The sequence below is a fragment of the Suricata suricatta genome, chromosome 12, assembly GCF_006229205.1.
Source record: "Suricata suricatta isolate VVHF042 chromosome 12, meerkat_22Aug2017_6uvM2_HiC, whole genome shotgun sequence".
NCBI lineage: Eukaryota > Metazoa > Chordata > Mammalia > Carnivora > Herpestidae > Suricata > Suricata suricatta.
Window position 1 is genome coordinate 63,946,402 of NC_043711.1, and position 16,787 is coordinate 63,963,188.

Genomic DNA, 16,787 nt, shown 5'->3' on the forward strand with positions numbered 1-16,787 from the left:
AGAGAGGGGTGGTACCAGCTAAACTACTAATTCTGGCTCTCAAAGATACACACTGAGGGCGGAAGTAATTGTTTTGCCATTTCCCTCTCCCCTATTAAGCTCAGTAACAGATATTTTCCTCACTTCCTCCTAATGAGTAATCAGGTCAGCAATGGGTTAGCTTGTCAATACTCTGACATGACCAAAATGGCCACCCACCCACCTAGCCCTTGGAAGATATTGCTGGGTCACCAAAATGACAGTGTATCAGTTAGCTATAGCTCTGCTATACATTTCTCTAAAATTATAACAACATTGTTAGCTCATAATTCTATGGGTCAGAAATTTAGGTGAGGCTCTGCTGGGTGGTTCTTCTAGTCTCAGCCAGATGCCCTCATATGTCTGCAGCCAATTGTAGAGGGGTTCTGGGGATCTTGTCTGGCTCGCTCACATGTATGAGCCTCAATGGGGACCACGTGACTCCAGGTGCCATAGGGTTCTCATCCCCCAGCACGACAGCCCTGGCCTATTTACACAGTAGTCAGGTATCTGAAGGAAACAAGAAGAAGCATGCACGGCCCCTTGAGGCACATGCCCAGAACAGCCCCCTCTCTACTCCACTCCGTTCTATTAGTTAAAGCCAATAAAATGGCCAGATTCAAGGGGTATGGAAACAGACTCCCCTCTAGCTGCGAGGAGCTGCAAAGTCACAGTGCCGGAGAGAGAGATATGGCAAAGAATGAACAAGCATGACCCTTTTTAATCTTGGCAACTTTCCACAGCTTGCTATGTGGATCCTTTGACCCACTATCATTCAGTCCAGAAACTATTAAAACAGACTTAAAATATCCTTCATAAAGCAGTTTTTGTCCAAGAACACACCAGGACTGTCCACTTCATGTGGGCTTAAATTCAAGGCACTTCTTCATCATGCTCCCTGTGGGACAGCTCTTCAGTCTCATCACCATCAACTGGCAAAGCAGCAATTTTCCAAGACCCAAATCTGGGCATAGAAATATCCTAAGGGTTCAGCAAAAGCAGGGAACAGAACCCAATTCTGAGTAATTTAAGAAAGAAATTGATTAAAGTGGCAAGGCTTAAGGAATAAAGATAGGGCAGATTAAGCCACGCAGAGACTAGCCACGGCAGTAAGTCATTACCACCCCCATCTTGAACTGGAGCCCAGTAAGCACTGGAATCTTGGAGGAGGGGCCACTGGACAGGAACTACCAACATGGAAAGACACAGCCACCTGCAGGAGCTTGGCCCCAGGCAGATAGTAAGGAGGGAAGAGACACCTTAACCTCTGTCTTCTTTCCTTCTGGTACCACTCAATAACTAAACTGAACTGGAAACCTGAAGGCAAGAGAGTCCAGTGATACAGCCCACAGAGGTCAGACTCTCAGGACACCCATCAGGACAAAGAGCAATGAAGAACAGGTTGGGGGGTGGTGGAGGAAAAAAACATAGTGCCACTGCTGCTGAGTACTAAGGGACAGTGACACCAACTACAGTGGACACCGCCATTGGAACCATTCTCATTGTGGCCTCACAATGGAGGAATGGGGTAGCTCACCTCACTGCTGCCCCCACCCTTCCAGGGAAGACTGCCCTGCTTCTGCTTCTCTCCAGCACTAGCTCCTGGGCCCAGGTCTGAAAATGGACACAGTAAGTCTGAGCTGGCAGGATCTGAGGCACACTGCTGCACCCCAGCTACAAAGGAGGGTGAAAAAACACTAAGCATCCAGCATTTTTAGCCACTGTATATGAGGGTTAGGTCCTGTTTTCTATCGAGATAAATAAGGTGGAACATTTTGCAAACACAGCAAGGAAGTGGTGTTAATGCTGGACAGCCAAGGAGAAAGACCTCCACACAAGTCCCTTGTGGAGCTGGATGTCTGCTGCGTGCATCAGGCCAATCCTACCTCAAACTTGACTCTCACATGGACAGTGGAGCATGGCTTGGTGGCTTCTTGGTCAAGCCCATCTGACCAAGGTCCTCCTTTCACACCTCCTTACCATCTGGAAGTCAATCAGGTGCACTGTTGGAATAGTGCTGCAGGCACACCAGGAGTGAGCTGCCCTTCAAAGGAAACCCAGATAATGTCTTTATAGGAAAGCTAAGGAAATAAAAGTAATTATGCAACACTCTGCTAGAGTGACACAGCCCTTGGGAAAACAGAACACATGCATCTTTTGCCTGATGTGGATATTCAGGAATCTGCTGCCTCTGTCTACCAAATCCTGGCATGAGAACTTGCCTCCTGCTACCTGTCAGCTGCATTCAGTGCTCATTACAACTTCCCCAAGATGAGCCATGTGTCCCCTGTCTCATTCTGACATGTGGCATTAGCAGTGAGACTGACTTTGAGAGGCAGGAGGACTAATTTAGAATCTGCATTCCATCTCCATTAGTCTAACCAGGAACAAATGGTTTTCAGCACTCACCTAATCAAGATGCCCTATAAATCTGACCCTGACCAACTTCACCACTGCAAATATAATAGCTGGTAAGTATTTAGTGCTAACTCTGTGTCCAAGACTTGATTAAGTTTCTACCTATCTAATTACATTTAGCTTTCACACCAATGCTATGTAATAGACACTACTACTATTTCCCTTTTATAGGCAAGAAATGGAGGCTCAGAGGGGTTAAAGGGACCTATCCAAGGTCTCATAGCTGGCAAGCAGCAGAGCTGGGATTCAGATCCAGGCAGTAGCATAAGCTTCTGACCAATAGACTCTACTGCCCATGTGAATGGTAGTCCCAGGAGTTCCCGGAGCATATGCAGGATTCCAAAGTTTATATGTCATTTCGTCTATATGTTACTGCTTCAATTACATTTACCTGGTAATAGCCTATTTTGAAAAATGGTCATTTATATGTGGTAGTATGGAAAAATAGCCAGAATATTTTCTAGAATAAAATCCTCTTTTTTTAAAGTTTATTTATCTATTTTGAGAAAGAGAGCCTGTGTGTAAGAGGGGAGGGGAGAGAGAGGGAGAAGAGAATCCTAAGGAGGCTCCATGCTTTCAGTGCAAAGCCAGACACAGGGCTTAATCCTACCAACCATGAGATCATGACCTGAACCAAAATTAAGAGTCTGATATTCAACCAACTGAGCCACCCAGATGCCCCATGGAACCTTCTTAATCATGGAATACCAACATGTAACTTCCTTGGACTGTGTGGCAATAACAGTTTCCAAAGATGAGGCCAAATTTTGCCTTTGTGTGTATCCACAGATATGTTAAAGGGAAAGGAAAGGAGGAATATCAAAAAGAGCTACTACAAAGTCACAATACATTAGAAGGCTCCCATTCTGCAAATCAATGCTCTTAAAGCTTATGTTCCTTGCAAGCCTACTGGGCCCTCGAGTTTCAGAGTGAATAAATCAGTCTTGACCTAGAGCCTTTTCTAGTGATAACAAGGATACCTCTGATCAGACCTCCCTCACTACTCTTCAGGTCAGTCCATAAACAAGCTCATGAAATTGCTTTTGTTCAGAAAAAATATTAGTAAGCTTTTTGGCAGTAACCACTAAAGCAGAACATAGATACTCTATGACATAACAATTCCAACTCTAGGTACACACCCAACAGAAACACATACTATATTTACCAAAAGACATGTACTAAGATATCTGTCTTTTAATAGCCCTCAAACTAGAAACAACTAATGCCTGGCAACAGCACAATGGATACATAAACCGTACTGTATTCATATATCACATAAGCAACAGGAATGAACAATCTACAACTACATACAACAACTAAATTGGAGAATACCACAGATAAAATGTTGAATATAAGTAAAGTATTCATACTGTATGATGTCATCTGCATAAATCATGTTGTAGTTATGTCCTGCTGTGTAACAAATAATACCATAGTTCATGACTTTTAACAACATTTGTTTGCTCATGAATCTGAATTTGGGCTGTGCTCCACAGGGCAGCTCATCTCTGCTTCACTCTGAGGCAGAAGGGGACACTGGGAAGCTGAAACCTGTATCATCTAAAGGCTCCTTGCTCGCACGCATGGTGGTAGAGGTACTCTATCAGCTGGATCCTCAACTGGGACTGTGGCTTGAAGATGTACATGTAGCCTTGCAAGTGGCTGGGTTCCAAGGGTAAGAATCCCAAAAGGATCAGCAAGTAGTCATACTGCCTTTTATAACTTAGCCCTAGAAGCCACATGGTGTCATCTCCACCATAGTTAACAGGTCCACACATATTCAAAGAGAGAGAATTAAGACTACACTTCTTAATGGAGGAAGGTCAGCATCACATTTTCAGAAGAGGTAAAATAGGCTATATTAGTACATCCATCTTTGAAAAATATATCTGCCATAATATACAAAACAGGTAAAACCAATCTGTGGTTTTTGAAGGAAAGGTAGTTGTTACCATTAGGAAGAGGGTGGTGACTAGAAAGGAACATGAAAGAGGTTGCTGGGATACTCATAATGTTCTTATTTTCTGATCCAGTGCTGATTTACTGTGTGAAAATTCATCAAGCTACACTGATTTGTGCACTTTGTGGATATATACTATAATTCAGTAAGAGATATCTTTAGGATATTGCTATGAATGGTATCTTGACAAAGCTTGGTGAATTCAGTGGGTCTAATCCAAAATTTCCTCAACAATAGCCCCAATCACTTTCATTGAGATATATGATCACAAGGTAAATAAAAGTGCTGTGGTAGGATGCTGGCCCTCTTACTGTTGAGTTACAGCTTGTCAGCATGGAACCAATGGGTTTCTTTTTCTAAGAGCCAGAGAAAGGTTAAATACAGCCCACAGTGATAGTTAATTTTATGTGTCAACTTGGCTGAGCCACAGTGCCCAGTGTCAAACATTATTCTGGATGTTTCTGTGAGAGTGTTTTTGGATAAGATTAATATTTAATCCAATTAACATTTAAATTGGTGTACTTTGAGTAAAGCAAATTGCTTTCTATGTGAGTGGGCCTTGTCCAATAAGTGGAGGCCTGAACAGAACAAAAGACTGACATCCCCCAAGCAAGCAAGAGGGGATGTTGCCAGCAGATGGTCTTTCGACATGAACTGCAATGTTAGCCCTTTCCTGAGTCTCCAGCCTTTTGGCTCACCACAGATTTTGGACTCACTAGCCTCCATAATCATGTGAACCAATTCCTTAATATTCTCTCTCTTTTCTTCTTTTCTTTCTTTCCTTCTTTCTTCCTTCCTTCCTTCCTTGCTTCCTACCTTCCTTCCATCCTTCCTTTCTTCCTTTCTTTCTCTCTCTCTCTCCACATTTTGTTGATTTCTTTTCTCAGGAGAACCCTAACTAATACATTTATATTTTTTCTGCCTGGCTTGTGTTCTTTTTTACTTAAGCTAGATGTCAGCTGAGTGGTCTAATGCCTCTCAAGGAGCTGGTAAAACTTTCTCAGCCCCAATTTCCATGCTCATGTGATGTTTCAAAGCTTTCCCTATGGTTTCTCTTCATCTAAAGGTTTCTTCCAAATGCTGCTTTCTCCCTTAATACTGGCTTGGAATTCATAATAAGCCCAAACACTCACAGGTTTCCATTTAAAAAACATTGTCTCAAGCATTTCATGAGTTTGACCTTACAAAAGTTTTGAGAGGGTAAAAAACAGATATTTGTATTAGTCAGCTATTGCCACAACATGTTGTGTAACAAACAAATATTCCCCAAACCCAGAGGCATACAATAAGAATTTATTCCCTGAATACATTATCAGTGGATTGGTGGGAGTTTGGCTGATTTAGTGTAGACTTTGAGTTGGCATGGCACACTTTATGGATTGGGTCCAGGTCTGTTCCACAGGTTTCTCATTGCCCTTGGTTTTGCAAATATCCAAGGCATGTTTTTACCATGGTGAAAATGAGGAATGCAACAGAGCAAACTCCCTGTCCAAGAGCATTTTAAGCTTCCATTCATGTCATATCTGAATTGACCAAATCAAGTTAAGTGGACAAACCTAAAGTCAAGAGGCAGGGCAAACACCCCATCCATGAGGCCACAGTAAGGGTGTGGGAATATAATACTAGTGGGAAGGAGAGAACTGAGATCAGCTATTCAAACTCCCACTGTGGGGTTTCCTGCCACCCCCCAGCTTCACACCACCTCCCTCTCCTTTCCTTTCTTCACTTCACCTTCCTCCAGGCCTCCAGAATAAAACCTTCTCTTCATCTCTACAGGATGGTTTCCCTTTCATTTAGACCTGAAGCATTATTTCCTTCCCCAAGCTCAGTGCATCTCCTCTACAAGTCAATCTCTCCCACCAGGAAGCTTGCTAAAAAATTAAATTTGCCTAAACTGTACATGTAGCACAGGCAGAGCCCCTCATTCTGTGGCTATGTTGCTGCTGAGCCATCCACTATGAAACTCTACAAAGAAAAATAAGCCGTCATCTTCCACCTTCAACCCTTTCACTTGTAAGCTCTCAGGTCAGGGAGATGAATATGGAATTTCCAGGCTCCCAAGCCATTCAAAATAAAGAGTCAAGTTCCCCTTGGGAACTGCCTGCGTCTGTTTCTGAATGAACCTCTGTCCAAAAACCAAACAACACAATTTTTTTTTCATAGGAGTCTCAGGGGCAATGCTTTCATGGAGCAACAATGAACAGAACATCCATCTGCCAGTCCTAAAGCATATCCCCAGGCAAGCTGGGAAAATCAAGCAGAAAATTAAGCCTGTGCTCCAGCTTCTGTCCCAGGCTGGCCTCCCATCTTTGTCAGTGCAGAATGTGGCTCATCCTACTAGGAGAGTCGGTGTATGTTGAAGGCTAGGAGTGGGAGTGAGAGGTAGCGCTGCCCCTGCCCCTCCAGGGACTGCTCTGATGCTGACTTGTTTCACAATTAGATAATGAACACACTCACAGCTTCTCTGGGTCTCAGGCCTGGCATTGCTTTCCATTTTGCTCCAGAAACATCACTGAGCTGCATTGCTAGGCTTATTTTGGAAGAGTGTGGGGAATGGAGTGACATCACCTATCTACAGACACTATCGTCAGGAAATGTAGAAAATTTAAGTATACATACACAGGCTGTGATCGTGACAAGGTAGAAGACTTGTAGAAGGTCTTGGTTCTGGGGGCCAGAGAGCCAGCCTGAAGGTGGCCATGGGGGTACAGTGAGGCACTGATTCTAAAATGGATTTGTTTCTCCATCCTAACAGCTCTGAGGTTGGGATGCATCTTATTATCAAAGATTCCTGAAAAACAGTTCCTCTAGGAAGTAGGCATCTAGTAACTTTGACCTATAAGTGCTTGAATGTCAAAAGCACCAGTATCAAACCAGGCAGGGTGGTGGCAGTCAACAGCAGAGCACTCGATTTGTTGGGGGTGGGAAGAAGGTGAAATATGGGTTCAGCAGCTTTCTTAGAGCAGGAATTGAAAGCAGACTAGCTTTCCATAATGACTAAACCAGCTTATAAGCCCAAAGCCAAGGGCTTTTAGCTCTTGCATGGATTACATCTGGAATTATTACACCAATACAGCTCTTGATGACACTGAGGACAATACTGCTGGGGACAGAGAGGGAACCACAGGAAATCAACTTGCAGTCAAAAATGAGTCTGACTAATCGTACTCTAACTGTTAAGAAATCTAGAGTACATTCACCAACGTGTTTTGCTTGTATCTTTTTATGTTCACCAAAGAGAAATATATGATAAAATCTTCATGTAATTAAGTCTGAAAGAGCACTTTCAGTAAGTTAAAGATAAATTCTGAATAATAAGAAAGCAGGATGCCACAATATTCATGGCAATGCTTTTTCCTCCTTCATGAGACAGCAATAAAAATGCACTTTTAGACCAGGTGGGACTAAAGATGATATTTTTAATGGGCTTCACCAGATCCCAAATCTAATCTCCCGCCCCAGTCACAGTGCCCAAAAGGGGACCAGATGCACACAGAATCATGAGCCACACTGAGTTCCTAGTCCACATCCCCACCTCACTTTATGGCACTTCCCTCACCCTTCCTTTTTAAATGAAAAACCTCTTCCCTCAGATATCAAGTGCTTCTGGATCCTTCGTCTGGATCAATTCTCAGAAAAAGTTTTGTTCCTTTCTTCTCTCTGGGAGACAGAAGACACAGAAGGATCAAGAGAACATGCATTCCCTATAGGGGCACTTGCATTTTAGCAGTGCAAAAAGAAGAGCTTCAAAGAACAGGATTCAGGCACTGGCAGTCAGAAAGGAAGGTTGGGAGGAATGAGGGAATGAGTTCTTACCCACCATTCCTTGAAATCTGGCCAACTGAGTCAATGAAGACATGTGGACAGCATGGACAAGCCAGTGGAAATGGAATTGAATTTACAAAATAACGTGCCTTCTCATACTCAGGTTCCAAGTAAACGTTGTAGGTGTTTCGGAAAACGTTAAATAATCTACATGCTGGGGAGATGATAGTTTGGGAAGCAAATCTGGAAAATACCCACCAATAGTAGATTGGATACACAGATTGCAGTATATTCATAAAAGAAAATATGGTACAGCAAACAGGACAGGCAAGCCAAAGAATGTACAAGAAACTCAACTGCACAGATAGCACATTGAGCCAAAGAACCCAGGTACAAAAGCATAAAGCATGCATGATTCTGTTTATATAAAAGGCAAAGATAAAATAAATAAAAGCAAAAGTTGGAGAAACTAAACAATGTTATTTTATGTTGAGATTGCTGTTTCCCTTAGTGGGGAGACCAGTAGGGACTAGGAGGCAGCATCAGCAGGACATCCAGGATGCTGGGAATTAGTCTGTGTCTTGATCTGGGTGCAGTTACATGAACATGTTCAGTTTATGAAAAGTCATTGGGCTGTACACTTAGATGAGTACACCTTCTTCATGCATGTATGCTTAAAGAGTTTCCCGTAAGTTTTAAAACTTAATTTTAATAAAAAGTGTTTTAAAAGGGAAGATCTCTTTGGTCACTAAGACTAGAGAGAAACCCAAATAGGCTGCCTGTATGATCTGGAGAAAGGAGACAACCCTGACTCACTGGCTTCCACTGTCATCAGCCTGCCTGAAACTAGAGCATCACTCCAAACAAATTATATATTGTATGTCACTACAACTTAATGAAACAAGACTTGGCAAACGAAAAAGCACTCCTTTGACAGCCCTCGGAAACACATTTCACACATGTGTCAGTCAAGGCTTTGAAAGGCATCAGCTTCCTTCCCCCACACCCCATTTTTTTGAGCTGTAATTGACATAAAACGTTGTGTTGGTTTCAGTTGTACACCATGATAATTTGATGTATGTATATATTGCAAAACAATTACTACAATAAGTTCAGTTAACACCCAGAATATCACCTGGTTACAAAGGTTTTTTTCTTGTGATGAGAACTTTAAGATCTACTCTTTCATCAGCTTCCGTTTTAAAGGAAGACTTCAAGCACATGCATTCACACGTTCACACACATAACGCACTCAAAACCTCTGACAGCCGCAATTTGCAACCTAGGCTAAATCATAGTTCTGTTACAGTCATTTCATTTGTCTGTTTTGTGGACCCCAGTCTCTTTCCAGCCAGTTTTTATTCCCCTTTCCTCCAACACTCTATGAGCCAAATTTAACAGTAAGTGATTATTTTTTCAATAAATATTGACTAACACCTGGCATGACACAGGCCTGTGCTAGGTGTTTGATGTAATGTGATAGCAACCATACGAGGCTGGAAACACAACCATTTTACAAATGGAGAAACTGAGGCACAGAGGGCTCACAGGACGTATTCAAGCACAGCAAGTGGGGGAGCTGTGATTCACCCAGAGTTGCATTCCTTGTTGGAAAATATAACCTTGATTATCTGATTATTTAATACTGCATAAAAAGCTACCACAAAACAGCAGCTAAAACAGGAGTTAGAGTCTGGGGGTCAACTGGCTCAGCAGGCAGTCCTCGCTTAGGGCCTCCCATGAGTTTGCAGAGAGACACAGTATGACTGCATTCCTCTCCAAGGACTCCTCGCTGGGGGTCTGGGGTCCTCAGGCAGGTCTCCCTTGTCTCCCCATGTGGTATCTCCATGCAGCAACCTCGGGGTGGCAGGACTTCTCACACATGCTGAGTGTGCCCATGAGACACTGGCAGAAGCCTAGGGAGTCATGACGGCTGCCTCCCTTCTGCCACTTTATATCCAATGGGGCCATCACAAGTATCCCCCAGGTTCAAAGGGAGGGACCAGGATCCTACCTCTTCATGGGAGGAGGGTCTAAGAATTTGCAGGTGTGTTTTAAAACCACACCACCTGTACATTATAACTGTGGATACTGACAATTATTGTCCCAATATTTCTGTCTCTTCCCACGCTTCTTTTTTTTTATGTTTTATTTATTTTTGAGAGAGAGAGAAAGAGGGAGGGAGAGAGCAGGGGACCGAGCAGGGGGAGGGAGAGAGAGAGGGAGATACAGAATCCATAGCAGGCTACAGGCTCTGAGCTGTCAGCACAGAGTCCAGATGTAGAGCTTGAACCCACAAACCATGAAATCATGAACTGAGCCAAAGTTGGACTCTCAACCAACTGAGCCACCTAGGCATCCCCTCCCCCGCCAACTTCTAATCATGGAATGCACTTCCCTACCTTCTGATTCTGAGTATGGCCATGCAACTTGCTCTGGCCAGTGAGATGTTAGTGCAGTGATGTGCTCATGAGATTAGAACAGGCTTGTGTAAGCACGCTTGCCATCACCATGGGTAAAAGGCCCCTGGTAGGGCCAGCCTGCTGGTTGGAGGAAGAGGAAGAGGGGTAGAGACTGAAGGAGCACATTCAAGTCACCCCAACCACACCTGCTTGAGGTTAGACCCTCAGCCAGCCTGCATATCCAGGAGAACAACTCAGCATAGGTCAAGCCACAGAATGTTAACATAGCCTGTAACACAGGGTTTTTGTGGCTCTAAGTAAACGGTGCACTGCCACACCAAGATGACATTGGACCCATTTCAGAAAGAATATTTAGAAGATGTGAGAAAGCCTTATGATTAATAGTAAATGAGAGCACTGCTCAAGATGAAGAAAACATAAATAGGAAACAAATTGATATATCAGCCAAGGAGGCCAATGACATTACAGGATGAATTTGTCCAGAGAGTCCCATCAAAGCCACTTCCTGAGCCCTGCTCAGACTGGCTTCCTTGTACCAGCTCACTGATAACCTGCTCATCGTGATGCTTGAGTCCCAGAGAGATCTGGGATATATAGGTATGTGCAAGTGCATTTTGTGGTCTGTGTGTTGAGTATGAAAATGGGACAGCATCTTTGGATGATTCTTTGTAATAAGGAACAATTAAAACTCCACAGTCACTAGTCCATTGTCTTAAGCTCTGACACTGGCTATTTCAACACTGTCACAAACTGTGAGATCATGTCCTGAGCTAAACTTGAGTCAGCAGCTTAACCAAAGTGAGCTACCCAAACACCTCAATAGGATATTTTGTAACCTTCATGTATTTGAGAGTTTTCCACATTTTTTCTTGTGGTTGATTTCATGTATCATAACATTGTGATCAGAAGATATGAATGATATGTTTTCAAGCTCTTTGCACCTGTTGAGGGCTGATTTGTAAACCAGAATGTTTTCTATTCTGGAGAATGTTCCTTGTGCACTCAAGAAGAATGTGTATTCTGCTGCTGTAGGATGAAATGTTCTGAATATATCTTTAAGTCCATCTAAATTAAAGTTATTGTTTCTTTGTTGATTTTGTGCTTCGATGATCTGTCCATTGCTGCAAATAGAATATTAAAGTCTCCTGGTCCTATGGCATTATTATCAATGAGTTTCTTTATGTTTGTGATTATTTGATTTATATATTTGGGCTTTAAAAGTAGAGTGTATAAATATATACAATTGTTAGATGTTCTTAATGGACAGTTCCCTTAATTATGATGAAATTTCCTTCTTCATCACTTGTTACAGACTTTGTTTTAAAATCCATTTTGTCTAATATAAAAAAATAAATAAATAAAAAGAAAAGAAAAAAATTTATTTTATCTTTATTAAATAAACTTCCCTTAGAAAAATGATCACCTCTGCACTACTGATTAACCTACAGAACCCCCTCCCTTATGGGACCTGTCCCTTGCCACCACCACAATGTCTTTCCAAAGAAATGGGGGAAGTAGCTCAGTGAGAAGCATCTGGAATCAGAGTTAGAGTACTCTGGCACTTGCAGCAATGTGGGAGTTCACCTAACCCAACTTATCTGATTCCCTCAGAAAGGCAAGGCTGGATCCCAGAGAGGGCAAGTTTCCTCCTGGTGGTCACACAAGTGAGGATGGGAACTGGCTTGAAATAGAGCTCAGGTCCACCTTTAGAAATTCCCTGGAAGACCAGTAAACCCTTGGGATTACAACAACCATAGCCTTGCATTCTTCAGTCCTCTGGATTTCAGTTTATTCCACTCTGAGAGGTAAGCACAGGATTAGGTAAATTTCAAAGTCCTAACTAGCACTTTGATTTTTGTTTTTTAAACAATTCTACAGGAGGAGGGTAAGGACACTAAACCCCTTTCAATAAGGTGTATGGAGTCAAACAGCCTTGTTTTCAAATCTTGGCCCCACCCTGATCTTGTGCCCTTACAAACATCACTCAGCTTCTCTTCCCCTAGAAGACCCAGATGAACCAGCAGGCAGAGTGAACCCCTTGAATAGCCACATGCAATTCAAAGGCACTCAAGGTATCTTTTTTCCCCAAAAATAATTTGCTACGTGGCAATTGTATTTATTGGAAAGATGTTTTCTGGAAGACCTCATGTAATTTCCAGCTCACATAACCAAAACCCTCACAAAAGTTGGTGGGTTTTTCCTTTACCAGCTCAAGCAGTCCGCTGCCATGGGCAGTATCTTAAACAAAGCTTACAAACCACTCTTCCTTGACAGCTTTCAAATTTTGCAATTTCCAACCAACTTTAATTTAATGATACTCTATATTTGTATCATGGAGTGAGACTTTGTTATAATTTTATATTAAATGATTTCAGAAACACATCACTCAAATTCACATAAAAAATAACTAAAATTATATATAATAACATTTCAAAATACATCAAGACAGTCATTACAGAGAAAAGCCCAGAACTTGGTCTATCCTTGCACTTGATTCATGGTTTAGTATATTTTTTATTTCTTTTTTTTCATTTGCTTCTTTTTTTTAATAATAGTTTATTGTCAAATTGTGTTAAGTGGGAGGAAGTGCCATCATCTCTTTGAGGCCTAGCCCTTGTCAGCTCTTCACCCTCCCAGTAGAAATGGAAATAATTTCAGGACCTCTCCCAGTAGAGATGACAAGGGACTAAGGTGACTGGCACCTAGACAAATGTGCCCAAGATGCCACCTCACTCTGATCACTGAGCTGACCTCTTCTTTCCCAGGTAACTTTCAAATTTATTTTATTTTAAAAGAAAGAATTATAAATATCCAAGACAAACGGGGATCTTCTGGGGTTGTCTCCTCTGTCGTGGGCTTGAAGAGAGGCCCTCTGGGTAGGAAAGGATGCCATCGCACATCTGGTTAGCCATAGAACCAGGATGCCATGGTGTTCTCTGACCCTCCTACAGCTTCCAACTGCCGCGCATCCCCAGTCTGCCTGCTGCACACCACAGTCTTGCCACAAATTCATGGCCTTAAGTTTCTTTTAGACTTAGGAGAAAAGATGGCGCCACTGGGAATGCCAGTGGGTGGCTTTCCTTCTCCCCTTGGCTGTTTCTCCCCTTTTTTTTAACATTTTATTTTTTATTTTTATTTTGAGAGAGAGAGAGAGAGAGAGAGAGAGAGAGAGAGAGATTGTGTGGGGGAGGGGCAGAGAGAGAGGGAGAGAGAGAATTGCAAGCAGGCTCCACCTAGGACTTGATCCCATGACCATGAGATCATGACCTGAGCCAAAATCAGGAGTCAGACACTCAACCAACTAAGCCACGCAGGTGCCCCAGTTTCTCCTTTTGAGTCGATTCACTGACCCATTAGAGTTCAGCCTGGACAGACACTGATACAAAACCTCAGTGTCCTGGAGCAGAGTCTTATAATTAGGTCTTTGGTCACTGTCCCTTCAGTGACATCACAGAACCACCTCCATCATGAGGGTTGCCAACAGAGCCTGGAGGAGTCTGGGGTCACAGAAAATGACATCCACTGGAAATCTCAGCTTTATGAGTCTTCAGACCCAAGTTAGAGCATGTCATCCCCATCTCAACCTACCAGGGCCAGCAATATTGTGTCCACATCTTTGCAGGCATTTCTCAGACTCAGACCATGTGAGGAGGACAAGACCTGTCCCCAGACTAGAAGATGCTCTGGCTGGCTCCTGTATCTGAATGGCCTTCTGGCAATATCCATCACTGACAACCATGCTCCATCCCCATAGGCCTGGTCTTCTGTTCCTGGAACTTATCATGCTCTGCCAGCCACAGGGTATTTGCACATGCTATTTCCTCTGCCTTGAATGGTCTCATCTCTGCCCTATCTCAAGTTACCTCTCACTCACTTCTCTCATTTCATTCTTCAGAAAGCCTGCCCTGTCCCTTCAGTCTAAGAGAACCCCCTCAGCTTTCTCTTATGAGCCCTCACTACAATGTGTAACCAGGAGCCACACTGGAAGTTCCCTGAGGACAGGAGGGGTCCATGCAAAGCTCACCACTGCATCCTTTATATTCGGTACAAGGCTGAACAGACACATTACATAGTAGGCACTCAGTAATTATCACTGAGTGCATGAATATGTGCTTAGGGGTTGGCAACATCAACAGTTTATCCCTTTTCTTCATGCAAAGAGCAGGATTCCAAAGAAAGGAGGTAGTCAAGGAGAGAGGTGCTAACCCTGCACTGTCTTCCTAACTCCCAACTTCTCATCAAACTCCCCTGGAGGCACTTCTGAATCCCACCCCCCAACCAGGCCTGTGCTTTGGAGGTACTCCTAAAGACACCCATGTTTGAATAGAGTCCTCAAGGCTTCAGAGTAGTCTCGAGATTGCTTGCCCATAACAGGTTCCAGTCCTGCTTTGCAGGTCACCGAAACTGAAATAAACCTGAAAAGCTAGGTGATCCCTTTGTCTAAAAAGATGTCTTCAGCCATGCTCATTATCAGTGAGGAGAGAGAGACCACACACAACTCCATCCTCTTATTGGTTAAAATTTTGATTAATAATATATAATTACCTGAAAACAAGCATGCTCATCTCCAGAAAATCTACCAGCACCTCCACTTGGTTTATTCAAGCTACAAAACAACAACAACAACAAAAGGTACTTTCTGATCAGTTAAGGGAATACCTTCCTCAGCAGGAAATGTTCCAGGGGCTGCCAGACAGAAACATGGAGATAACCATTATTCAACTGCCCCAGTGAACCAAGCAGCTCATGGTACTTTCATCGACTCCTCACCCTGCCCCCATCTCCAGGTCATTCCACGTTCCTCCCCCCTTGAGCTGTGGGAGCATCCGCAGGGGCCTCCTTCCCATCCAGGTTCACAGGCCACCTGCAAATCTCGTCCTGGACTTCAGGAGCCCCCAGCTGTTTTTCAGAGTTGGCTAAACATGAATTTAAGTACACTGCTGGGCTGTATAAATATCGTGCTCCACAGAATGGTACAAAGCAGATGTTTTTTAGGAGGTTACAGATGTTTCTTGTGATTAGCCAAGTCACAGTTCTGGAAGAATTTTTTTCCCCAAAGAAAAGTAAAACAAGGATCTTCAGCAGCTGCTTGTGAGTACTCCATGAGGTGGGCCAGTGTAGGCACTGGGCGGAATTCTTTCCAGCTATAAGAGTTTCCCTCCAAAACCCAGCAATTGGGGTCCAAAGTCCATGACCCTGGAACAGATCAGACAACAAGTAAATCACATGCCCAACCCCAACATGAGCTGTTTCTCTACCTCTGGACTTGCCCCGCCCCCTCTCAATTGATGGCACAAACATTCATGAAGCACTTACTTATGCAAGATGCTATTTCATGACTGTCTTTGAAAACTCAGATAGAAGTGACAGAAAAAGACTTCTAATCATACAGACCTACAAGAAGGCTCATAGCAGCACTGTTTGAAATAGCCCTGGAATCAACTGGAAACAATCTGAATACAATGAAACACCACTCAACTATAAAATGAACAACCATAACTACACAAAACAGTATACAGGAGTCTCAGACACAGAATGGAAGAAGCCATTTATATATGCACAAAAATAGGCAATACTAAAATCTACAATGTTAGAAGTCAAAATAGTGGGCACCCTTGAGGAGGGAGTAACTAGGAGGCAGCGTGAGAGGGCATTCCTGGGTACTGATCGTGTCCTATTTCCCAAGCCAGGTGCTGGTTATGGGGATTTGTTCCATTTAAGAACATTTGTTGAGCTGTTGTTCCATTTGTTGAGTTGCACACCCAGGGTTTGCAAGCTTTTCTTTACCAAAAAAAATGCATTTTAAAAAAGTAAATGAATAAAAGCAACATGCCCAAGGTGCCACAGCTAGAAAGTGGCAAGGGCAAGACCCAGCCCCAGGCAGTCTCATCCCAGAGACCAAGCTCTTACCCCCAACAAGCTAGAGTCCTGCTAGGGTTGCCAGACTCAGAACATGCTACGGCCCATTTTTGGGTCTTGCTATCACTGTCTACTCCAGCTGATTTCCAACTGCCTGAGAGCTTTCTTAGAGCTCACTCTGCCTGAGCCAACAGTCCTTGGCCCAGGAGCAGGTCTCCACCAAAGGCTGATGGGAGTTGGTTTAAAAATTCCACAGCCTTGGGGCGCCTGGGTGGCTCAGCTGGTTAAGTGTCCAACTTTGGCTCAGGTCATGATCTTGTGGTTCAAGGGTTCGAGCCCTGCAT

At 43.3% G+C, this 16,787-nt stretch overlaps 1 long non-coding RNA gene across 2 annotated transcripts; it reads left to right on the plus strand.

Annotated features, from left to right (window-relative positions):
- The first annotated feature begins 1,642 nt into the window (after positions 1 to 1,642).
- Positions 1,643 to 8,629, plus strand: LOC115274618. 2 transcript variants are annotated; one of them, XR_003901197.1, is made up of 3 exons: positions 1,643 to 2,489; positions 3,933 to 4,111; positions 7,990 to 8,629. It is a non-coding gene; the product is annotated as an uncharacterized LOC115274618 (long non-coding RNA). The 2 variants fall into 2 exon arrangements; XR_003901196.1 differs by lacking the exon at positions 7,990 to 8,629 and adding an exon at positions 6,173 to 6,239.
- The last annotated feature ends 8,158 nt before the right edge of the window (positions 8,630 to 16,787 follow it).